Source organism: Canis lupus, chromosome 4 (assembly GCF_011100685.1).
Source record: "Canis lupus familiaris isolate Mischka breed German Shepherd chromosome 4, alternate assembly UU_Cfam_GSD_1.0, whole genome shotgun sequence".
Taxonomy (NCBI): Eukaryota; Metazoa; Chordata; class Mammalia; order Carnivora; family Canidae; genus Canis; species Canis lupus.
The window spans coordinates 14,275,313-14,302,619 of NC_049225.1; the positions used below are offsets into that span (position 1 = coordinate 14,275,313).

The window sequence follows — 27,307 nt, forward strand, 5'->3', positions numbered from 1 at the left end:
TCTTTTCCTTTTTTTTCCTATGAGGGCTGGTCATGATGAATATAACCACTATGACCACTGTACAGTTTGATGCCCATGCCTTGATGCATGCTAGGTGCCAGCTGATCATTGCTTTTGCACCATCACTACATGTGGACACAGGAAAAAAAAAAAAGCCAAATGACATCTTGGTCATTATTACTAAAACAGTTTTGACCTCAAAGACCCCTTGAAAAAGTTCCAGGTCAAACTACAGACCAGAGTTGGAGAACTACTGACCTCACTTAAGGAAATTCTCTCGTCTTTGAATTCCTATATACCTATTGCCTTTACAATTTGTTTGACACTCTCACTTTTCCTATCTCTTGTGTCATTATGTCAAATTAACATTTGCATTTTTTTTATTATGCAAACTCTTCATCCCTGATACCTGCAACTACCCAAGGAGTCCTTCTTCCTGGAATAAATCTCTCTGCTCATTTCTATTGAGCGCCCTCCTACCCAACCTGCAAAACCCTCCATCTCCTCCTCTAGAGTTAGGAGTTGCCTCCTCTGGGCTCTAAGAGCACCAGCCCACATTTCTGCAGTCACCTCTACCATATTTCCTTGTTTTGTATCTGCCCATATGGTGATTTTTTTCTTTATTATCAAATTAAGAGATGTCCAATGTTTAAAAAAAAAATCCTAACAACACATGAGGGAATGAGATAAAAAATGAGATAAATTCCAGTGTCTCTCCCTTGAGGTAAACATCATGAACACTCATGAATCCATTCAGACAATTCCGATTGCGTTATGGTTATCTTTCCACATACTCTGCTTGGTTCCTTCAATAGATAGTCCAGTGCCTTGCTGCAACAAACCTGGTCCATGGACGAGTAGCATTAGCATCACCTGGGAGCTTGTTAAAAATGCAGAATTTTAGATCTCACCCTAGCATTCTTGAATCACAATCTGTATTTTAACCAAACCCATAGGTGATTTGTATGTACTGGTGTAGTGGAGACCTGGTATATTCACCTCTCATTCTTTATTTCAGAATATCTATCATTACTCTACTTTAAAAAATACCCCATTTCCAACACATGAGGTTGGCTCCACTTTTCCTACTACAGAGTTGGATGTACAACTCAGGCAAGCTATTTCAAGTACTCCTTCTCTGTGAACATAGTGATTGGTCCATGGGTTGGTGTGGGTAAACCAAACCAATCAGAATCCTTTTTCAGAAACACCTGAATGCTGGGAGAAAGGAAATGCTCTTTTCGCTAGGATTGTTAGCTATAAAGTCAACGTAAACCTAAAATTATTGCTGGGCAGTTTTGGTACAACACGAAGGAGAGCTCTCTGAAATGATTCTAAAAGAAGAGGTCAGAAGTCAGGGATGAAGAGACCCTCAATGACATTGTTTGAGCCCCTGGATCTAGCTCTGCTTGAAGCCATAGATCCTCATGATTTTCAGAAATATGAATCGATAGATTCTGCTTCATTGGACAAAGTTAGCTTGAATTGGCTTTCTACTTCTTGCAGCTAAAAGAGTTCTGACATGAGATGAAAGAATCTGTAAGGCCAAAGTATATACTTTATATTTTTGTGACCCTTAAAATATCTAGCAAGTGCCTTGAATAGGATAGTCATTGTTATTCATCATCTCAGCCTTCATTTAACTGAATCTCCTCATTCTATACTTTTCTAGAATGTTCACTGGTTATGTCAAATCTGACTCAAATGGGGCAACTGATCTTAACCAGTACAGGAAGGTGGATATGGTTTTTTAATTTTTTTAATTTTTTAAGATTTTATTTATTTATTCATGACAGACACACACACACAGAAACAGAGAGAGAGAGAGAGAGAGAGAGAGAGAGAGAGAGAGAGAGAGAGAGAGGCAGAGACACAGGCAGAGGGAGAAGCAGGCTCCATGCAGGGAGCCGGACGTAGGACTCCATCCTGGGTCTCCAGGATCAGGCCCTGGGCTGAAGGTGGCACTAAACCGCTGGGCCACTGGGGCTGCCTGGAAGGTGGATATGTTAAAAAAAGTTTTTTCACATTATATCTCTATCCAGTCTTATGGCTTCCCTGTCCATTCTTCTCCACCACTACATTTTATCCCATCTTCTGGTTCTTGAAGGAACCCTAGCTTTCTGTGCCACCAAGCCTTTGCACATGTTCTCACTACATCCTGAATATCTAACTGATAATCTCCTACTTGTTCTTAAAAAGCCTTTTAAAGATCACCTCATTTGGGAAGTCTTTCCTAATGCCCACTCGTTCCCTCCCTGAGATTATATTCCTTCTGGAATCTTTGTCAAGCCTTCACAAACCATATTAAAATTGCTTGCATATTTGTCAGGTTAGCCTACAAAATTGTGAACCCCTTGAATGCAGAAATTCCATCTTTCATTCTTGCATTCCAGCTTAGTACAGAACCTCACACTTAATAAGAACCCTTTAAATGTTTGTTAAAATCAAAGAACAAAAATAACAAGTAACAAAAAGATTTCAGTTATTACCATTGAACTCTGCCACTTATTTGTTCTGTGACCTGGGTTAAATCACATATGCTACTGAGATCTTGCAAGTCTTCATCTATAATAGTGTCTTCCTTGTCTAGTATGATAATGCCATAGAATAATAGGCAGAAAAATAACCTCCCCCAACGATGTTCATGCCTTAATCCCTAGAACCTTCAAATACGTTATATTACAAGGCAAAAGAGACTTTGCAGATATATTGAGAGTTTTAGACCTTGGTATGGTGAGATTTTGGATTATTCAGCTAGGCCTAGTCTAACCACATGAGCCCTTACAAGAGAATTTTCTTAACTGAAAAGCAGAGAGTAAGGCAGAGGGGAAGCCAGAAAGGTTCAAAGCTTGAAGAGTGCTTGATCCGCCATTGCTGGCTTTGCAGATGGAGAAAAAGGGCCATTAGTGAAGGAATGTGGGCAGCTTGTAAAAATCGAGAATAACCCCTGGCCAACAGCCACAAAGAAACAGGGCTACAGTCCTGTAACACATGGAATTTAATTTTGCCAACAATGTGAATGGGCTTGGAAGAGAATACATCGCCAGAGCCTTTAGAAAGGACGATAGCCCCACAGGTACCTTGACTTCAGCCTTGTGAAACCCACAGCAGAGAACCAGCTAGTCTAACCTGAGCCTGTACTTTTGACCTACAGAACTGTGAAACATTAAATAGCTGCTGTTTTGAGTCACTACATTTATGGTCATTTATTATGGCAGCAATAGAAAACTAACACATATGTAATATAACATTTTATAAACTAAAATGTCAGGCAAACATGTGCTCTTAGAATTTGATACTGTGATCTATTGGAGATTTGGGGTGAAAGAATGTGCTGAACCAATGTTGGATCTATTATAAGGAGGATAAGGGAGAGAGAAGAAAGGAAGTGATGTTGAAGTCATGAATTTAGTTTGCTCTTCAAATGTTTAACTTTGAGGTTGCCTCTTTCCAAATCCCTGGAGATTTGGCCTTCCTGCATACAGAGAGGTTTTATTAAAGCTCAAGTCCCTTGTAAAAGCTTTTAATAGCTTTCTTTTGAAAAAAAAAATCATCCTTAACTCTCTCTTCTGTGCTATTCCCCTAAATGCAAGAGAGCTCAAAGATACTAAAGAAACACAGGAGACAAAATTAAATCAGGGGCCCTTCTAACTCCTCCATTATTCAAAGCACTTAGTGGACTAGAAATGATTTAAGAGTGATACAACCAGACTTCAGAGTAAATAGTTTTTATTTTCCTTATTGGTAAGCAGGCAAAAGAAGATTCCATAGTCTCATTAGCAATGATTTTGAATTATTTTTTTGCCAAAAATAAGACAGCGTCTTTCTTCCTGTCTAGTCTACTTTCTTTTTTAATATGGAGGCAAATCAAGAGTAAAGGGAAGGAGATTACAGCTTTATTACTGCTTTTATTGGATGGTTGTGACATGCCAGCAGGCTACCGGGTACTGCACAGAATATAGAAATGAGACCCTGACTACTTGATCTGTAATGTAAATGAAGCCCATCAGAATGTAATATCACTACAAGATTCAAACCAAAGCCATGATGTTTCTCGTAACTGCACTTGGCACTTGAACAGTTGAGACTCACAACATGCTTCATAAACAATTAATTATGCTGGGCTTAAATTTAATTCCTCCAGTGGATAGGACATATGTACAGAAGATGAAAGAGTCAGCTGTAACCTGATGCTCATTCTAATTCTGGATTGTAGGTTCAGCTAATAATAATCACAATAATAGCTGACACTTGTAATCTTCAAAACACCCTTTAAGGATTTATTAATCAACCATCCCACCACCCTATGGGAAAGATAAATATTATTCTCCTTATTAGTAGCCTAAGAAATTGTGACTTCAAGTGGAATGGTTTTTCTGGGGATTTCCCCAAAATATTGCAACTGGAGAGTCAAAGATTAGAATCCCTGTATTGACCAGGGGTAGACCATAAAGGTTACCAGTACCACATTATGAGACAAGGTTCAAAGTGGTGAAATCTACAGAGGGCTTCTGTTACTGGACAAACTGTCCTGGGGTACCCCTAGAAAAGAGGGAAAAGAGTGATGAATTGGAACACTGAAGTGCCCCCAGAGAAAGTCTCCCCCTTAGGGAATTTCCTGTAAAAGCAATGCATGTTTTCCCTATTTCTCCAACTTAGCCAGTCCAGTAATGCTTACTAACTGGGTTTAAAATGGAGGCTAAAAACCTCAGGGGTGCCTGGGTGCCTCATTTAGTTGAACATCTGACTCTTGATTTTGGCTCAGGTCAATATCTTGGGAATTTTTTGTTTTTGTTTTTGTTTTTGTTTTTGTTTTTTAGATCTCAGGGTTGTGAGATCGAGCTCTGTGCTTAGCGGATAGTCTGTTGGAGATTCTCTCTCCCTCTTCTTCTGCCCCTCTACCTCTGCCCCCTTCTCAAAAGAATAAAAAAATCTTAAAAAAACAAACAAACAAACAAAAAAACCAACAAAAAACCTCCAAGCCTCAAAGGTGACATAGAACCTACAGAAGTGACTGACTGGCTCACAGAATGTATTATTTTTAAGTAAACATAATTACAGTGCCAGCATACTTATATGCTCTCCACTGGATGTGAGACAATATGTCTGACACCCTGGGTATTATCATGTGTAAAGCACACCATTCTGGGATGCCCTTCCACACCCAGAATCAACTCCAGTTCACAGCAGATGATGCTTCCTTTGTGGAATCATCCTCTGGAAGGAGAGCTCAGTGAGGGCGCTAGAGCATCTCTAATTTGCAGCGATCACTACAGACCTTTCTGCATTTCTCTCTATGCTGTCCTACCTCTTATTTTGCTTTCCTTTTAGCCTTGGTCTTTTCTACCATAAGTCTGGCCTTCTCATTCCCAAATAAGAGATTTTACACTAATTTTCCCCTCTGGGAATATTCTTAGCTCCATAACTTATCCCTGTATCTAGTCAGATGTCATTTTCACCCACCCTTCCTTCCCTTTCTTTATATTTCTTCATAGCAAATATGACTCTCGAAACTACATTATATATTTGTCTAGTTACTCTTTGATTTTTTGAATCTCTTACTAAAATGCAAGCTTCGGGAGAACAGATCTATCTCATTTACTACTGAAGCACTTAGAACCTGACACATAATATGTATATAACATATTCAATGAACTAGTGAAATAATAAAATGTGAACTTGTGTTTGAGCCTCACATTGGGTATAGACATTACTTTGAAAGAAGAAAGCCCTGCCAATAAATTATGAACATGTTTCCATGTCATTTCCTCCATATATCTTCATTATTATTTTAATGGCTGCATAATGTGCCACCAACACCTAAATTTACTAAAGATCTTTGGTTTTTGGAAATTGAGCTTGTTTGCAATTTTTTCTTTTCATTTTTTTTTTAAGATTTTATTTATTTATTCATGAGAGACACAGGGAGAGGCAAAGACATAGGCAAAGGGAGAAGCGGGTTCCATGCAGGGAGCCTTATGTGGGACTCGATCCCGGAATTCCAGGATCACGCCCTGAGCCAAAGGCAGATGCTCAACCACTGAGCCACTCAGGTGTCCCACTTTTCCTTTTCTTTAAAATATTTTTTATTATCTATTTATTTAACAAGTATATTTTATACATTTTTGATACAAGAATCAAGAAAATGGGAAATAAGATAAAGCACAAATTTAGAGATGTTTTTCTAGGTGGATATCCACACATTAATCAAAAATGTCTACCACTGCCATGATAAACCAGTTCTGGTGTTTCCCAAGAATGAAAGTTTAATATATATGTACATATGTTTTGTATATATGCTCATTTTTAAATACACGTTTTTTAACTTAAATTCAATTAATTAAATAATGTATTATTCATTTCAGAGGTAGAAGTCAGTGATTTATCAGTCTTATATAATACCCAGTGCTCATGACATCAAATGCCTTCCTTAATGCCCAATGCCCAGTTACCCCATCCCCTACCCTGTCCTCTCCAGTGACCCTCAGGTTGTTTCCTATGATTAAGAGTCTCTTGGGATCCCTGGGTGGCTCAGCGCTTTGATACCTGCCTTGGACCCAGGGTTGATCTTGGAGTCCCAGGATCAAGTCCCACATCGGGCTCCCTGCATGGAGCCTGCTTCTCCCTCTGCCTCTCTCTCTCTCTCTCTCTCTCTCTCTATCTATCTATCATCTATTTATCTATCTCTGTGTCTCTAATGAATAAATATTTTTTTTAAAAAGTCTCTTATGGTTTGCCTCCCTCTCTGATTTTGTCTTGTTTTATTTTTTCCTCTCTTCCCCTATGATCCTTCTTAAATTCCACATATGAATGAGATCATATGATAATTGTCTTTCTCTAACTGACTTATTTTGCTTAGCATAATATCCTTTAGTTCCATCCATGTCATTGCAAATGGCTATTTCATTTTTTTTTTAAGATTTTATTTATTTATTCATGAGAGACACAGAGAGAGAGAGGCAGAGACACAGGCAGAGGGAGAAGCAGGCTCCATGCACCGGGAGCCCGACGTGGGATTCGATCCCGGGTCTCCAGTATCACGCCCTGGGCCAAAGGCAGGCGCCAAACCACTGAGCCACCCCGGCCGTCCGCGACTTATTTCATTTTTTTTTTTTGATGGCTGAGTAACATGTATATATATATATATATATATAATCCCGACAAGCAGGGAGTGGGACACACGTTTTCCTCGTTTGCCTCTTAAATCAAGGAGGGTTTTTGTTTCACATGGAAGTGTTTCATGTTTTATAACAAATTCTAGCAGTTTGCAGTGTTTAGATGCGGCCAAAGCTTTCAAGTGTGGGTGTGACCCGTTTCCTGGCGAGGACCTTGTCGCCAGCCCAGGGATCTTCTCTGAGCCTCCCGAGGGACGTGGACGGAGAAATCACAAGGGCCGACTGGTCAAGCGCGTCCTGGCCGCACCGGGGTGGACAGGCCGGGCCGGGAGCCACAAGCCTGGGTACAGGGATTTTTTTTTTTTTTTCAGTAGAAAAATAAAAATTTTATTAAGTGGAGAGGGGAGGGGTTCCCATTTTCTTCACCTTTCCCTAACACCCCACTCCCACCTTTTGTCCTGATGGGAAGCTACTCTGACTTATGGGTCATGGGGCAGGGCCCCCACACCAGGGAACAAGGTGGGTGCAGGGACAGGGCCAGGCCAAAGCAAACAGCCAAAGGATGGTTATGGGTCCATATATCACATCTATATATATATATATGTATGTGTGTGTGTGTATATATATATATATATACACACCACATCTTCTTTATCCATTCATCTGTTGATGGACTTCTGGTCTATTTCCATAGTTTGGCTATTGTGGACATTGCTGCTATAAACATTGGGGTGCAGGTGCCCGTTCAGATCACTACACCTGTATCTTTGCAGTAAATATGCAGTGGTGCAATTGTTGGCTTGTAGGGTAGCTCTGTTTTCAACTTTTTGAGAAACCTCTATACTGTTTTCCAGAGTGGCTGCACCAGGTTGTATTCCCACCAACAGTGTACAAGGGTTCCCCATTCTCTGCATCCTCTCACAAATCTATCATTTCCTGACTTATTAATTTTAGCCAAATGACTTGTATGAGTTGGTATCTCACTGTGGTTTTGATTTGTATTTCCCTGGTGCCAAGTGATAGTATTTTTTTCATGTGTCCATTAGCTATTTGTATGTCTTCTTTAGAGAAATTTCTGTTTATGTCTTCTTTCCATTTCTTGATTATTTGTTATTTGGGTGTTGAGTTTGATAACTTCTTTATAGATTTTGGATACTAGTCATTTATTGGATATGTCATTTGCAAATATCTTCTCCCATTCTGTTGGTTGTCTTTTGGTTTTGTTTACTGCTTCCTTTGCTGTGCAAAAGCTTTTTATCTTGATGAAGTCCCAATAGTTCATTTTTGCTTTTGTTTCCATTACTTTTGGAGACATGTCTAGTAAGTTGCTGTGGTCAAGATCACAGAGGTCGCTGCCTGTTTCTCCTCTAGGATTCTGATGGATTCCTATCTTGCATTTAGGTCTTTCATCTATTTTGAGTCCATTGTTGTGTATGGTGTGAGGAAGTGGTCCTGTTTCATTCTTCTGCATGTGGCTAATTTTCCCAACACCATTTGTTTAAGCGACTGTCTTTTTTTCCACTGGATAGTCTTTCCTGCTTTGTTGAAGATTAGTTGACCATGGAGTTGAGGGTCCATTTCTCAGTTCTCTATTTTGTTCCATTGACATTATGTGTATGTTGTTTGTGCCAGTACAACACTGTCTTGATGATTACAGCTTTGTAATACAGCTTGAAATCTGGCATTGTGGTGCCACTAGGTTTGGTTTTCTTTTTCAACATTCCTTTGGCTGTTTGGGGTCTTTTCTGGTTCCATACAAATCTTAGGGTTATTTGTTCCAACTCTGTGAAATAAATTGATGGTATTTTGATAGGCCTTTCATTGAATGTATAGATTTCTCTAGGTAGCATAGGCATTTTACTAATATTTGTTCTTCCAAACAATGAGCATGGAACATTTTTCCATTTCTTTGTGTCTTCCTCAATTTCTTTCATGAGTGTTCTACAGTTTTCTGAGTACTGATCCTTTGCCTCTCTGGTTAGGTTTATTCCTAGATATCTCATGGTTTGGGGTACAATTGTAAATGGGATTGACTGTAATGTCTCTTTCTTCTGTCTCATTATTAGTGTATAGAAATGCAACTGATTTCTGTGCATTGATTTTATATCTTGCCATTTTACTGAATTCCTCTGTGTTTTCAGGCAATGTTAGTGTGGAGTATTTTGGGTTTTTCACATAGAGTATCATGTCATCTGCAAAGAGTGAGAGTTTGACTTCTTTACTGATTCGGATGCCTTTTATTTCTTTTTGTTGTCTTATTACTGAAGCTAGGACTTCTAGTACGATGTTGAGCAATGGTGGTAATAGTGGACATCCCTGCTGTGTTCCTGACCTTAGAGGAAGAGCTCTCAGTTTTTTCCCATTGAGAATGATACTTGCTGTAGGCTTTTTATATACGGCTTTTATAATAATGAGTTATGTTCCCTTTATCCCTACACTGTGAAGAGTTTTGATCAAACAAAGGATGCCATACATTGTCAAATGCTTTTTCTGCATCTATTTTTTTAAAAGATTATTTATTTATTTATTTATTTATTTATTTATTTATTTATGAGAGACACAGAGAGAGAGAGGCAGAGACATAGGCAGAGGGAGAAGCAGGCTCCGTACAGGGAGCCCCATGTGGGACTCGATCCTGGAACTCCAAGATCATGCTCTGAGCCAAAGGCAGATGCTCAACCAAAGAGCCACCCAGGTCTCCTGATACACTATATTCTGAGTGTAGTTTGGTCAGTTTGTTAGAAAAAAAACTACATCTCAAAAACTGTAAAGAAAGAAAAATATACATATACAAAATTGAAATTAAACAGATTGAAAGGATAAAATGTAATTGTAAAGGTGAAAATTTTAAAAAGACTTTAACAAACAGAAAAAAAGAGGAAGAAAAAAAAAAAGAAGTGAATATGATCAGACGGGTGAAGAGAACAGAACCATACATTAGATATTAGCTGTATTTTGGTCTATTAGAAGAAACTGCATCCCAAAATTGTAAAGAATTAAATATATATATATATATATATATACAAAAAAAAATAACAGAAAAGAATATAACAAAATAATAGAAAGAAAATAAGAAACTGCATCCCAAAATTGTAAAGAATGAAAAACATATATATATACACACACATATATACATATACATATATATACACAAAAATAACATTAAATACAATGAAAGAATAGAATGTAACTAAAAATGAAAATTAAAAATGCTTTTTAAACAAGTTGATTAAAAATAAATAAATAAATGGATAAAACAAGAAATTGGTTGAAAAAAGAAAGAGAGAAAAATTAAAATTGAAAGACTAAAGAACCACGAGGGGAAACCCCATGAATTCTACATGCTATATTCCCCTAGCACTGGAGTTTTGCAGTTCTCGGTGACTGGTAAACTTGGTCTTGCTGGATGTTCTCATAGATCTTCTGGGCGAGGGGCCTATTGCTTGGATTCTCGAGTGTCTTGGCCCTGGTGGAACTGCACCACCCTAGCCAGCGGCCAGGCTCAGTAATCTGCTCTGGATTGCTCTGTGTGGCTTTTGTTCCCTGAAGGCTGTCTGAGCCATTTTAGAGGCTGAGAGTGATAATGGCTCCCATCTCCAGCCCCTGAGCAGAAAGCTTGGAGCCCCACTCCTCAGTGCACCCTCAGGGAAAAGTCAGTCCCTCCTGTCTCCCTGGTCTCTATCCCCACTCGGTCCTCCCCCAACCTGTGGCCCAGCATTTCTGTCTCAGGCGCCTGACCCCATTCGGGATCTCCAAACCCTGCTGACTCCTGCTGCCCACACCTGTGCTGCTCCTCCCTCGGGAGAAAGCGGGGGTGTCTCACCAGTTCTTCCACTTGCTTGGCCTCTGCTTGGGGAGACTGTGCCATGCTTCAAGGTTTGGGGCAACCCCGGGCTGAGACACCTTCCCTGGGCTCACTGATTGCATCCAGCTTCCCTGCTCCCATGCGTGGGAACTCTGCTGCACTCAGGCCCCCTCCGTCCCCCTGTGACCCCGGGGTTCCTGAGACCACACTCTCCCACCTAAGATTCCACCCTGGCTTTGCTGCCTGAGCACCTTTCGGGCAGGGTCGTCCCTCACCGGAGCAGTCTTCTACAAGTTCTGATTTTGTGCTCCACTGCTCTATCAGTAGAGAGTACTGATACTCTCTGGTAGGGTGGCCGGCTGCTGGAGGCTGCCTCCCCCTGCAGTTTCTCTTCCCCTACACCACCTGGGGTTCCCTTCTCTGCACTACTGCCTTGCAGAAAGGAGTCACTTTTCTATTTGTAGAGTTGTAGCTATTCTCTTAGATCTCCAGTTGAGTTCGCAGGTGTTCAGAATGATTTAATAGCTATCCAGCTGAATTCCTGGGACCAGAAGAAACTAAGGTCTCCTACTCCTCCACCATCTTGGACTCCTCCAAGGTTTTTTCTTTTAAACTAGTATAACATAGGATGTAACAACGAGGAAGGGATCAGGGTGAAAAAACAAAGCTCCTCTGTTTTTTGGTTGTCAAGGGCTGCTCTGCCTCCTTATGACCCGGCTAATTCCTAGCAACCCAGAGTCCTGCAGCAGCCCTCCAAGGCCAGATGCTTTCTTGCTGCTACCTGGTTCCCATGTCTAGTCACCAGGGTCTCAGTTCCTGCCTGAAGATGAGAAGATATGGAACTATAAACATGAAGCATGTTCTCTGGAAATGTCGAGTCCCTTCCTACCCCCATTGATCAAAGGGGAAAGCACTAAGTTCATGGTCCCTCTACCTTGTGGTCTTATCCTGTGCTATATCCCTTTGGGAGCTAATCATGGGTAGAGTAATCTAATTACACTAATTTAGGGTAATGCATTAATGCAAGAGGTTTTGAACGGCCAAATAATTATCTGCTCAATTTGGGGCCTTTAGGAGAGATTATCAGGCATTGTGATTTCCAAAAACAGTTCTGGGAGGGGCCAGAGAAGTTAGGAGGCAGAGAGAGAGAGTGTGTGTGTGTGTCAGCCACTATCAAATGAGTCACATTATCTGGAAAACAGAGTACTCGATTCACAGAACAATCTAATCCAGTCAGTGCCCCATCTCCCACCCCCCCCCCGCCCCCGGCTTCTCGATTATAGTATGTAGACTCAGCCATAAGGGTAGGTTAGGCCTGTCCTAAATTCTGCCCTCAGTTTCTTGACTGTTACTCAGCATGGGAGCAACTTTGAAGCTAGAATAGATTTTTGCTGTGAATCGATTTTGATCTTACATTCCTAAGAGACCTCCCCATTCCACAATGCATACTGAAATATAGCTTTTGCTCCTCTCATAATTATAAAATATAAGATTGCTGGGTCTATTTCCTAGAGGCAAACAGTATTAATCTGCATACCTGGAATGCTGTTTCAGTATTCATCTTTGTGAAAGCATCTGTAGGTTTTGTCATAAACACATAGTGTTTAAGGAAACTAAATTAATTACATATGCTTTAATATTGAAAGTACAAAATAACAAACCTTACCTAGAATGCATATTTTAACTGTCTTGCTGAGAGGAAAGACAGATGAAAGAAAAATGTGTACTTAAGTATTCATTTAATAGTGTGGATGGTGAGGAGCAAATATGTGTGGATGAAAAATGAATGCTATAATCAGATATTTGTGAAATAAATGAAATAGAAATATTTGTGACTAAGATACAAGTATAATCTCAGGAACTACTGAAACAAATATCATCACTAATAAGATATTTCTGGAGGCTCACAAAAATATAATCAATTTTTCAGTTCATAAAATTCCAAAAAATGGAATTTACATTTGCTAAACCAATTAACAAATTCTAATTTACACAGTGTTGATGCTTCTAATTGGCAGCCGTGCATTTTTATGAGTTTTCTTGTTAATCTCTTATGGTAATCAAACTCACAAATTTAAAATTCATTGGTGTTCTTGATACATGTAACTAGTTAAAATTCTTAATTAAATTAGGGTGACTAAAAGGAAAGTTGTTTTAAAAGTAAAATTGTAAAGTGTTATGACTAATGCTGTACAAATTAGCATAAAGTAGGTTTGGGGAGAATCATTCTGAAGACTTTGCAATTAGGAGCACCTGCTATTAGTGCGCTTGTTAAACTTTTATCAATTAATCATTACTCTCTCAAATAGCAAGAAAAATTGAATGTTGTGAATATGAAGAGAGTGATTAATTGCAAGTGGCAAATTGCTGACTGGCTCCATTATTACCTGTGCTTTAAGGATTTTTAGAAATAAATGTCTATTATCAGTTTTATGAATACATAAATTATACTAATGTGTTCAGTACTGGTTGGTTTTCTGTCTTCCTTATTTAGTAATAATTATTTTCTCAAAGTTTTAAAGATGACTTAGAGAACACGGATTCTGTAATAGACTATTATGGCTTCATCAAAAACATTTAATGGTTGTATTATTTGATCTTACTCTCTAAATCTACACCATCCATATTTTCCCATCTAAAAAAGCATGGGAAGAGGGAAAAGTTGTTTTGTCATGATGTAGAAATCAATCCTTATTTGAAGTACAATTTAGGATTAAGCAATATAGCACTATGACTTCGAAATGTTAATTAATTCTCAATTTGGCCTGCTGTTCTAACCCAAGCATTTAGATTGCAAAGGGCATTTTTGTTAAGACTCATTTTATTACAAGTTAAAATTGCGAAAAAAAATTGATTTAGAAATGTATTTCTAAATCAATGTAGCAATAGCAGAATACCTAAAGTATTTGCTAGAATGTACTTTTCATTATTCCAAGATTCACACAGGGATCTCTAATGGTCCCTGAAAATCCAGAGATTATCAAGAAATGTGACTTTAAGTACCATGAAATTGCTATAGCTATTTATCTTAGCTACTCATAGATAAAGCCATATAACTGTTAGATGGAAAGAGTCTCAAATATAGGAAAGATTTCAAGGATATTCTAGATTAAAAACAACAACAACAACAACAGCTATAGAACATTGTTTAAATTAACAAAAAGTGTCAGGGGTTATTGGGGGGTAGGAGATGAACTATAAACCAAACCTTTAAAAATTACAAATTCAACCAAAAAAAAAATATCAAAGCAGAATTCCATTCTTACCTTCAGGGAAGGTACCCCACACTGTATTGCCATCCATAAAAACTCTGGTATCACGAACTGCATCCTTACATTTACCTGAGCTCCTCTGCTGGCCCTTCAGATCATGTTTGTTCATGACTGCCTGAGCCAATAGAAGAAAGTCACTGTGGATGGTAACTATGGTAACTAGACCTATTGTGGTGATCATTTCACAACATATACAAATATCGAATCATTATATGTTGTACACCTGAAACTAATATAATGTTGTATGTTAATACTTCAATTTAAGAAACAACAAAATCACTGATTTTCTTCTTTAAAAAATTTTTTTTTTGTTCTGGCTGTTTTAGGCCATTTATATTCATTTTTTTTAAAGATTTTTTTTTAAGACTTATTTATTTACTTATGACAGACATAGAGAGAGAGAGAGAGGCAGAGACACAGGCAGAGGGAGAAGCAGGCTCCATGCGGGGAGCCCAACGTGGGACTCAATCCCGGGTCTCCAGGATTGCCCTGGGCTGACTGATGGCAGCGCTAAACCACTGAGCCATCAGGCTGCCCCAAATCACTGATTTTCAACCAAAAGGTCCTGGCATGAAAAGACAGATCTATATCAGAGTTTCTCTATTGACATTTTGGACTGGATCATTCCTTGTTGTGGGGGGTCTTGACAGTACAGGATGTTAAGCAGCGTCTATGGCCTCTGTAGAATCTCTGCAGTTGTGACACCCACAAGTGTCACACCCTTGTAGAACCTCTGCAAGTGAGACACCCACAATATCTCCAGATATTGTCAAATATTTCCTAGGTGGTAAAATTGTCCTCCATAAAGAAATACTGGTCTAGAATGGTCTAAAGTTCTAGATAATTTTAATGTGGTAAACCAGGTATATTAGGCTGCCAGTAATGGTGTCCTTTGTCAGGTGTTGACAACTACACCACCTGGATTCATTTTCTAGTTCTTCTACTTACTATGTGGCTTCAGTTGTCTCTAAACCTTACTCTGTTCATCTATAGTGTGGGAATAATAGTGATTTCCAACTTAATAGAATGATTGTGGGGAGTAATAAGACAATGACTATAAGCACGTAACAGTGTCTGGCACATTATTAGTCCTCCATAAAAGTTGCTTATTTTTGTATTATTATTTTAGGTCCTTATTGAGTCACATTTCTAAAACTATGGAATCCTAATTGCCTAGACATTGTACTAGAGACAATTTATAAATAACAGTAGTAAATAGTAGTAATAATTTACATTTGTTTAGCCTTTCAGAGAGTCTACACCCTGTCACAGAGATTATTTTTAATATTTCCATCAAAATAATTTTTTAGGATCATTATGCCCAATAGTCCATTGAATATCATGAAGGAGGTCAAAAGAAATAAAAGTCTATTTTGGGGCTTCAATGAACTTAAAACCTAGTTAAGGAAAATAATCTACACATAAAGTCATTCGAAAAAAACCCAAACAGATGAAACAGTTGTTTCATACATATTTACGAGATTGCAAACTTGCTGAAGATAGTAATAGTCTTAGACACCCCTTTAATTTCCCTGCTGGCACTTTAGAAGTAGAAGCAGCTCCGTAAATATTGGTGAGATGAAAGGATGGTAGGAATGTCAGAATGAAAAATGTATTTTCTTCCAAAATGTCCCTGACTTATTACATGGCCTTGTTGAGGCCAGTTCTGTAAGTTGGTCTCCCAGTGGAGAAAATAATGATGCCTAATATCTGACATTTATACAGCCTCAAATAGTTTACAAAGCATTTTCATTTACATTATCATATCTTGTGATAATATATCATCAGCCCCATTCTCCTCTGAGAGTTCAGCAATTTAATTATTGCAGCTATATCATGGGTCTTGGCCCCAGAGTTTTCTCAGCCTAGGATATATTTCAGTCCTTAAATGACCCTTATTTTATAAGACTATGCTTTAATAATACCTGACCAATTTTATTATATATAAGATTAAGTTATAAATATAAGACCCCTTAGAATCTTTGTCTAATGGCACAGAATCATGGAACGAGGTGTAGCCCAAAGAATCAGTTTTGTCTTGTTCTTTTATAGATGAAGAGATACAGACCTATGGACTAAGAGAATTTCCCATGTTCTCGGGGAACAAGAGAACTGGCCAAGTCAGAATTAGAAGCTGATTACTCTTTTATTGTCTCATGGTATTAATCATTACCGAAGACAAAGGATTTAAATCTAACTCAAATTAGTCAAGCTTCCTTTGGCTCTGTGAAAATATTTCACTTGTAAGAGCATGTACATTTTTAAGCCTCTCATTTATTAACTCAATAAACTAATGAGCACATAATTTACTTAGCCAATATGGGCAGTAGTAATGTAATGCAGCTGACATCCTTTACTAGTTATTTGTGTATGAAGTTTAAGTGGAATTTCTTTCTCTTCAATTTCAGCTTTAACATCTAAAATACATTGAGGCAATCACCTTCATTTTAGAGAAAATTTCAACTATCATTAAGTGAAAATGAATCAAATATTTTAAGCATTCTGTGTAGCCATCATGAACTTTTATCTTCATTTTACTCTCATTTGATATTTTTGGAGACCAACCAACCATGCCACAAGCTTTTATATGCTGCTTGTGTGATGTAGCTCCTCATAGATTTAGAGAATGTGCCTCTTTCTTCTTTTGGACAAAGATGTGTAAGAGGTGGCTGATAAATATTGAAAATGTAGTTGGCAGCCTACTAAGACTTTAAGAGCCACTAACTAAAGCTATGCACTTGGTCTAATGAGCCATCCTTCATACAATTTCAATGTTTATAGGGCTGTTCATATAGAAAAGCTTTAATAATAGGTATGTACAATGAGAGATGAGTGAGTCAATCTGCAGTGACTAAATTTAAGGCTAGAATGAAGGATCTTAGTGAGTTATGTATGTAATCATTGGCGAACTATTGAAGTTAAACATTTGTCTAACACTTTCTGAAATTGGATGCTCTTTTTGTGGTCAGATTTGGCTGAATATAAAGATTATGATCAGTTGTAAGCTTCTAAAGGACAGAGACCACATTTTATGCATTTCTCTATATATTAGGATGCAGTTGGCATTTACTAAATAAATTTTTAACTGAACCAACTCTGTCTCTAGAACATTAAGTGAACTATTAGCCCTTCTCTGGAATCTAAGGATGGCACAGCTTCCACAGAATCTTCTGCTTGCATTTTCACACACAACTATGTTTAAGCATATGGATTATGTATGTGGATGCTGATTGCTAAATTTACTTGTAAAGTTTCTAGAAGCTAGGTTGTCTAACATTGTGCCATTGAGACTTCCCACCGGTTTTTTAAGCCAAGATAAATAACCTCTTGAAATAGAAAATCCCAAATCTTAAACCAAATCAAGAGAAAAATGGTATTCTCAAAAATACCTGGGCACCAGGGCCAATGGCTGCAGTTGTCAGCAGTATTAAGACTAAGGAGAACCTGGACAGAGAGAGATCCTGGTAGAATTCTGTAAATGAGATTATTTGTGGAACCCTCTAAATTTGTCAGAATCCATGATAGGCCATGTCAGGAAACAGACTATCAAAACTTGAAGAGGAGAGATCCATTTTATCACAGTCCTCAGGCTTACCTTTCTTAGGAAAAAACTATGGTTGGTGTTCTCCAATCCTTTGTCAATGCCCCTAAGGGAGAATAACTTAATGCCCCAGTGAAGTATCATTCTCTGAAGGGCAATTTAACCAGCCTTTGATGCCTCTACCCTAATAACAATACTCATCTCATCCAGAAACTTTTATTATGTCTCCTTGTAAGATCTCACAAACACAGAGCTGGCATGTATCCAGCTTCCATTATACTCTTCCAGATTGAGGAATTAGTTATCCTTACTGTCATCCCCCTCATTCAACACCATTCCCCTGGGTAAAAGTCCCAACATTTTCCAGGTACAACCAACTCAGCAGTATAGGTATCCATCCTTGAAGTTTCAAAAATGCAAACTCTTGCTTATAAATGTTCTCCATGGGCAAAATGAGATTGATTTGCTAGGTTGAAAGTGAGCTCTCCATCAGGAGCAGTGGGATCAGGGAATGCTCAATACACAATCCAACAATTTCAATGCTTTACACCTGGTGGGCTCACTTGCAAGTACTTTTTGCAAGGTAAAGTTTCTGTTATACATAGTCAGAATGTCATGGGTTCCAAAGTTAAGAAATACAATGGACTGAACTTGATGGTTATGAACACAATTTCTGTGTGAGAGATCTCAACTTTAGAGTATCCATCTCTCCAGAATCATAGGATTTGATTCTTTGTCTGTTGGGAGAAAATAGTTTTAGAGCATTGCCCATTCTTCGTCCTGGTTTGAAAAGACTTTCTGGTAGCAAAACAAGCATTTAGTAAAGTTGGGAGGAGCAATCTTAAAGGAACTGCTTTTGAGTTGGCTATCTCATATCACCAGAACATCTATTCAGTGTGAGCTTTTATGTGGCATGGTAGACGTAATTTGTTATAACAGATAAATTCCCTTGTCAAAGGAAAACACTACCTGCCCGGATGAGTTATTTTCAGTCTTGGCTGCACGTTAGAATCACCTGGACAGTTTTAAAAACTACTGATGCCTAGGCCCCACTCAAGATATTCTTATTTAATTGATCTGGGGCAATGCAAACCCTTTAGTATTATTTTTTTCCTAATTCCCCAGTGAGTGCCCAGTCTGGAGAACTTCTGCTTAGATTTATAATCTCTCTTTGATAATTTTTAAAATTTATTTAGCTTTACAATGTTCTACAAAGATAATCTTCCCTGGAGGACTGAAGGGTAAGATTGATGATGAACTCAGTAATTTCCCTACCTGAAGCCATTGGGGAATGGATTGGTCATCACTTCCCACTGGGGCACTATTTTAGATATAGAAAAATTAACCTAAAAGGGATATTTATCATTAGATGTGTTCATGAACTGAAGTTGGTGGTGCTAAATGGTAGATATAAATCCAGAGGAAATATTACACTTGTCCCTAGATCAAATATTCTCACTTGTCATTTATCATCTAAAGACATATTAAAAAATTCTGCCTTAGTTACTCAGGGAAAAGGTTTCTCCTCTCACTTTCTTTTAACAGATTAATGATCACTTAAACCTGGTCTGCCCTTGATCTTCCAGGGTCTGATTTGACAAGGAGGGTTGGGCAGCCAAATGAATCCCTGACCAGATTTGTGTGCAACATGTGAAGTAAAAAATAATAAAAGATGTGATTTTATACATTTCAAATCTTTCTATGATAGGGAGTCCTGGTTCTGTCACGGTGGAGTGGAATAGCCCCATTCCTCACAGGCTCTCCCCATCACAATTAAACAACTTTGAACATAACACAATAAGCATAGGGATTCTCTGAAAGGTGGAAGGAAGGCTGGCTGTAAGAGACCTTGAGACCTGAAGAATAACATGCCAGTGAGTTCCCTAGATCTCCTGATTGCCTCACATATCTTCAGAGATCTGAGAGGGCATTGCAGAAGACTTTAACAGGTACACACCAAAACATAAAAATAAAACACAGAACAAAACAGCCCAAAAATAAAAGAAAAATAAAACCCTCAGCAATAGCCCATTCATCCCAAGCCAAAGGATGGGAAAACGTGGGACCTCAGGTAGAATCTTCTTGCAATACCTGCTCCACTGTAGTCAAACATTATGGGGGGGGGGAGGGAATCACACCTTGTACCCATGCAGTTTCAGCCCTGGTATGGAATTTTGATCTTCTACCCCAGGCCCTGCCCAGGCAAAATCACTTGGATTCCCTCATCGTTTATGTACAAGATCCTGAGAAGGGAGCTGATCTTTGATATGCTTCCCAATGCCCTGTGGCTGGTCCTGCAATATCCCCACTGAAGTGAGGGAGTCCTTGGAAAGCTGAGCACCCACCTGGACTGGCATCAAGGACACTAAACAATGGGTACCATTTGGAGCTGATAAGCACCCTGCTTTCACCCCAGACCTGGAGTTAGCAAGACTAAGTGGAGAGTTGAACCTCTGTACCCACTTAGCACTGGGGAGGTGGAGTAAAGTAGTATAAGGCAGGGAAAGTGACAGTCCATTTCTTCTATATGTCCCCCCTCCTAGTGTCAGCGGGGTACAATATGGAGGTGAACCTCCCTCTTCATCTGGCATCAAAGAGGCAGAAGAGGTAACAGTAATGGCAGGAAAAATTGGAACTCCACTGGTATCAGAGGAGCTTAGTTTGGAACCAAGTTTGCAGTCACACCACTCAGCAACAAAGCAGTGTGATGTCAGGCCCACTTTTGCCATGATGAGGTACACCAGGCCCTTCAAGAAGCTAAACATAAACAACAATCAAGATCTTCAGGTTCATTTTAATGGGAGCATAGCCTGCAAAAAAGATGAATAAATAGGAACCAGAGTCTCCTAATATAATGTCCAAAATGTCTAGGCTGCAATAAAATATTATTCATCATATCTAGAACCAGGAAAATTATGACATGAATTAGAAAAGCAACCAATAGATGCCAGCACCAAGATGAATCAAATGTTGGGACAATTTGACAAGGATTATAAAACAACCATCATAAAAATGCTCCAATAAGCAATTACAAATTCTCTTGAGACAAACAAACAAACAAAAAACAAAATCTCAGCAAAGAAACAAATTATTAAAAAAAATGAGAGTTATAGAACTGAAAAAATATGATAAGTGAAACTGGACAACTGACTACATGTGCTTAGTAGTAGAACGGGAATGACAGCGTGAACTTGAGAACAAACAAATACGGTTTACCTGATGTGAACAATGAGGAAATGGATTGAAAATAAACAGAGTCTCAGGGACCTGTAGGACAAAATAACCCACAGAAATGTGCAGATTCAAGAAGCCAAGCAAGCCTCAGAATACCCAAAGAAATCCATGCCAAGGTACACTGTAATTAAACCTCTGAAAACTGAAGACAAAGAAAAAATCCTCAAAGAAGTCAGACAGAAATGACACGTTACTTAGAGGAAAACACCAAATCAGGTGAAAGCCCATTTCTCATCTAAAACCACAGAGGCCAGAAGGAAGTGACACGTTTTTCAAGTAGTGGAAGAAAAGAAGTCAATTGCCAACTCTAGTCTGGTGAAAATATCCTTCAAAGATGATGGGTAAATAAAAACATTCTCAGAAAAAGGAAAACTAAGACAATTTATGGTTAGCAAATCTACTGTTAAAGAGTAACTAAAAGAAGTTCCTTAACTGTAGAGGAAATAATAGGCGGCTTTGAACTTCGGAAGGCAATAACATCAAAATGGGCAAAGAGGGTAACTGTAATAGACAATCCTATTTCTCATGAGATTCTTTTATCATATTTGATGATTAAAGCAAAAATTATAACACCATGTAACGTAGTACTTAAAGTATGTGGAGTAAATACTAAAGAAAACTCTGTTTAAGAGGTGAGGAGGGAGATTGTGCCATTTGTGACATGATGGACCTGGAGGGCATTATGCTAAATGAAATAAGTCTGAGAAAGACAAATATCATATGATTCCACTCATAAATGGAATCTAAAAAATGAATAAAGAAATAAATGACAGAATAGAACTATGAATACAGAGAACAAACTAATGCTTGTCAGAGGGGCAGGGGATGGTGGGATGGGCAAAATGGGTGAAGAGGGAGTAGGAGGTACAGGCTTCTGGGTATGGAATGAATAAGTCATGGGATAAAAAGCAGGGCTTAAGGGATACAGCCAGTGATATTGTAATAGTGTTGTATGGCGACAGATGGTAGCTACACTTGTGGTAAACATAGCAAAATGTATAGATTTGTCAAATTTGTAAGTTGTACACCTGAAAATGTAACATTGTGTGTCACCTATACTCAAAAAATACAGATAAAGAAAAGTAAAAAAAAAGTGGGGTTGCTAAAAGGACCTTAACAGAAGTAAAATTCTTTAAACTTCATTCAAAGAGGTAAAATGTTGATAACATCACACGGTGATAACTCACATATGCATATTATTATATGAAGGACAACCACTACTAAAACTAAAAATACTGTATATAAAAATAAGAAGGGATCCTTAAAAAGTATTCTAATATCTCAGAAAGGGTTTATAAAAAGGAAAAATAGAGGAAAATTAAACAGAGAAAATAGAAAACCAATCTTTTCTTCTGTACTTTTTGCTGTCAAAAAATATAAATCAAGATGGTATCCACATAAGAGTACCTGAATTTAGCAGTCAAATCTAATCATAAAGAAGAATCTCAGACATCATTACTTAGGGTACAAGCTCAGTGAGGGTATGAATAACTATTTATTCATTTATTTATATAAATAACTTTTATAATAACTTTTTAAAAGTGACAGGTTAAAGTAAGTACTCAAAAAAATTTATTCTGCAGTCAAAATGGTAGTCTTCCTTTTAGTCAATACTTGGTTTTTCATAAACTAATATGAAGTTATTATCTCGTCTGGTTGCATGAGATATTGGTTAAGATGAGATATTTCCTATTTTTTTAAAGGGCTACCCTTTAGTCTTCAAACATTATAGAATCATTAGCTTAAGAGAACAGCCATATATGTCAAATACTTTAAAATATTTTTAATATAAAAGAAATAAAAATGTAGTAATAAATTAAAAGCTAAGGTTCTCAAGGCAACATTCTGGTGGAAGAAGGCCAATATAAGATACTTTTTTTTTTTCTGATTTTGGTCACTATTACATTTTTTTAAAATCATCTAGTGAAGAGATTATTCAAAGTAGTGAAAGGTTGTTGCTTTTATTAGCATTGTTGCTTTACTGTATTTTGCTTTTTGCTCATTTGTACTTTGTAGGATTTCTTCAATAAGCATGTACAAGGTTATATAATAAGATAAATATTCCAGGTTTCCATTATGTAATGGCCATTAGCAAATTTTAATTTCTCTGTACACATTCTCCAAAAAACATACCAATCACGCAGGCATGCAAATAACAACATCACACAGATAATACTGAAGAAAAGGAAAATATTCAAAGTATTTTTATGGGGTGAGAACAACACTGAAACTATAAAGCTAGAAACTCCAACAATGAAAATTAAAGACAATTTTATTTATGTATGTCAACGCAAAAAAAATCTAAAATAAAAATTAGCAAACAAAATAAAACGGTACATTCAAAAATAATGTATTCTGAGCAAGTAGATTACAACAATGCAGAAACAGTTCACATTTTAAAAGCCATAATTGTCACTCAGCACATTAATACATTTAAGGAAACATTCTCTAGATTCTTGAGAGGTATTTCAGAATTCAACATCAATTTCTAACTTAAAAAATATATTCTGAAATAAGATTTAATGAATTCATCCTAAGATGAATTATCTTAAGATGATTATGTTGTGGGGGATCCCTCGGTGGCTCAGCGGTTTGGTGCCTGCCTTGGGCCCAGGGCATGATCCTGGAGACTCGGGATCGAGTCCCACGTCGGGCTCCCTGCATGGAGCCTGCTTCTCCCTCTGCCTGTGTCTCTGCGTCTTTCTCTCTCTGTGCCTCTCATGAATAAATAAATAAAATCTTTAAAAAAAAGAGGATTATTTTGTGTGTATGTATATGTGTCTGCCTGTGTGTGTGTGTTTATATTTCTATTCCTGAACCTAAAATGTAACATATAAATGTTTCCCCATGGGCAGCCCGGGTGGCTCAGCAGTTTAGCGCTGCCGTCAGCCCAGGGCGTGATCCTGGGGACCCGGGATCAAGTCCCACATGGGGCTCCCTGCATGGAGCCTGCTTCTTCCTCTGCTTATGTCTCTGCCTCTCTCTCTCCCTGTGTCTCTCATGAATGAATAAATGATTTTTTAAAAAAGATATTATTAAAATAAATAAATAAATAAATGTTTCCCCATACATAAGTATAGGGAAACACTCTATAAATTCTGAGACAGCATAGGGGGAAGATGCCTATCATTTGCATTACTCTATGCTCTTGTGTTAGAAATATTATCCAATATAACTATAAGAAATAATTAGGAGTATAGTAATTATAAGAGAAAAAGATGAAAATGTATCTTGATCTATAAATAGATAATATAAATATGTATAATATGTATTTGATATAAATAATACATAAGTGTGTAAATAAATTTAATAAATGAATTATGATAGTGTACTTGAAAAGGGTCAATGGAAATAGAATTATAAGTAATAATATAATTCCATGATGTGGCATGATATATAAAATTAACACGTAAAAATAATATCTCATATTTGTACAAATTATTAGTCAGAAAAATATAATAGAAGAAAAGATCCCACAACAAAAATGTGGGAGAAAACAGAAACAAAACACTATTGCAAGATACAAAAATAAATTTGGACAAAAGGACACTCTATATTCTTGAATTGGGTGATTCAATTCCTAAAGAGTCACTATTGTTTGAGTTAATATAAAAAATGACATATGAAAAGATGTGATTCCAATAAAAATACTAATATTTCTTGTGAAGCTAGAAAATTTGAGTCTTGAAATACAGAAGCAAATAGTCGAGAAAATATTGAAAAAGCGCAATGAAAAGCATATTAAATTATACTTTTGTAACATCACTATATTTAAACAGTGTGATATTATGTCCAAAGACAGACAGACAAAACAATGAAAAGAATGGAAAATACAAAAGTAGAGCAAGTATATATGGATGTTTGATATATAATAAAGGTGGCATTTCAAATTACTGGGAAAAAGCTGGACTTTCAATTAAAAGATTACAGGAAAGTTGGAAAGTGGGAATTATGATTCAAATTATGAAGCGGCAATGTCCACAATAGCCAAACTGTGTAAGGAGCCTCAGTGTCCATCGAAAGATGAATGGATAAAGAAGATGTGGTTTATGTATACAAGGGAATATTCCTCAGCCATTACAAATGACAAACAGCCACCTTTTGCTTCGACATGGAGGGGCCTGGAGGGTATTATGCTGAGTGAAATAAGTCAATCGGAGAAGGTCATACATTATATGGTCTCATTCATTTGGGGAATATAAAAATTAGTGAAAGGGGATAAAGGGAACGGAGAGAAAATGAGTGAAAATATCAGTGAGGTTGACAAAACATGAGAGACACTAACTCTGGGAAATGAAAAAGGGGTAGTGGAAGGGGAGGTGGGTGGGGAGTTGGGGTGATTGGGTGATGGGCACTGAGGGGGGCACTTGGCGGGATGAGCACTGGGTGTTTTGCTACATGTTGGCAAATTGAACTCCGATAAAAAAATAATAATAAAAGAAAAAAAACAAATTATGAAGCAGTAATGAAAAATATCAACAAATTTAGCAACAAAAAATATTTTGCACAGAAAAAGAAGAGAAGAAATAAAGCCAAACTACAACTCAACTTTTTAAAAGTTATGTATATTATAGGTAATCTCACAATCTCAGTGGCCAGCAACAACAACTTGTCTCACTGGACAACTCTGGATTGGCTGTTGCTTTGTTCTGCATCATCCTGCCCCCTTTCATAGAGCTGCCCCCTTCTGAATCACTACCATTCTTCCAACTGCCATTTAGCACTCCCACATATGGTTCATAAGGTTTCCATTTGCTTCACATCTTTGCCAACACTTGTTTTTAATTTTTGTTTTTCCAGTGGGTGTGCAGTAGTATCTCATTGTGGTTTTAATTTACAGCTCCTTAGTGACCAATGATGTTGAACATCTTTTCCTAGACTTCTTCATTTACAAAGTATCTGCATATTTTTTACTTGATTCTCTTCTTATTGAGATGTAAGACTTCTTTTTTTAAAGATTTTATTTATTTATTCATGAGAAATACAGAGAGAGAGACAGAGACACAGGCATAGGAGAAGCAGGTTCCCTGTGGGGAGCCCAATGCGGGACTCGATCCTGGGACTCCTGGATCACGCCCTCAGCCAAAGGCAGACGCTCAACTGCTGAGCCACCAGGCGTCCTTGTAAGACTTCTTTGTATATTCCGAATCCAAGTAATTTGGAACATGTACATTTTGCAAATATTTTCTCACCATCTGTGACTTGCCATTTAATTTTCCTAAAGGAACTTTCTGACAAGCACAAGTTTTTAATTTTGGGGAAATTTAATTATTAATTATTTTCTTTTGTGACTTTTTTTTTTTTTTTTTTTTTTTTTTTTTTTTTGTGACTCTTATATTTCGTGTCCTATCTACACTACTTTGGCCTTACCCAAGATTCAAAGATTTTCTCATATGTCTTTTTCTAGAAGTTTTATGCTTTTAAAACCCTCATGTTAAAAAAAAATAAAAAATAAAAAATAAAACCCTCATGTTGAGGTTCATAATCTATTTTGAATCAAATTTTGTGTACGGTGTCAGGAAAATGCCAAAGCCCTCTTTTTCCCATATGGATATCCAGTTATCCCAACACCATTTATTGAAAAGACAAATTCTCCCCCATCAATTCCTTTTATAATTTTTTTAAACTTTAAAAAAATATTTTATTTGTTTATTTGACAGAGAAAGAGAGAGAGCACAAGCAGAGGAAGCAGCAGGCAGAGGGAAAGGGAGATTGATCCCAGGACCTGGGAATCACAACCTGAGCCAAAGGCAGACACTTAACCAGCCAACCCACCCAGGCACCCCTCATTTTGGAAATTTGTCAAAACTAATTTACCATATAATTATACAACTACTTCTCAACTCCCAATTCCATAACATTGATCTAAATATCTATATTGATGCTAATATCATACTATCTTGTTTATTATTTAAAGTCAGGGTGTATAAATCCTCCAAATGCATTCTTCTTTTTCAAAATTTTATATTCTATATGCTTTGCATTCCCTTATAAGCTGTAGAACCAGTCTGACAATTTCTTTAAAGTGTCTATTGAGATTTTACTTGGGATTGTGTCAAATTTATAAATAAATTTGGAGAGAATCAATACTTTAACAATATTTAGTCTTCCAATTCATGAACTTTGTATGATTCTTCAATTATATATGTCCCCTTTAACTTCATTCAGCAATCTTTCAAATTTTATTGTACAGGTATTATACATGTTCTTAAAATTATCTCTTTGCATCATATATATTTTTAATGCTATTGTATTTTCATTGCTACTATCTAGACCAACTGATTTTGGTATACTAGTCTTGGGTTATCATGTGATGCTGTTATATTTACTCAAAAGTTAG

The 27,307-nt window shown here is 37.4% G+C and overlaps 2 long non-coding RNA genes across 5 annotated transcripts in view; one reads left to right on the plus strand and one right to left on the minus strand.

Annotated features, from left to right (window-relative positions):
• Positions 1-14,334, minus strand: part of LOC100687708 — a 35,470-nt gene extending 21,136 nt beyond the window's left edge. For all 3 annotated transcript variants that reach the window (XR_005357862.1, XR_005357860.1, XR_005357861.1), the window contains exon 1: positions 14,187-14,334. This is a non-coding gene — a long non-coding RNA (uncharacterized LOC100687708). The remainder of the gene's footprint in view (positions 1-14,186) is intronic.
• LOC111095457 overlaps positions 1-27,307 on the plus strand; it is a 113,633-nt gene that overhangs the window by 5,255 nt on the left and 81,071 nt on the right. The window lies entirely within an intron of this gene.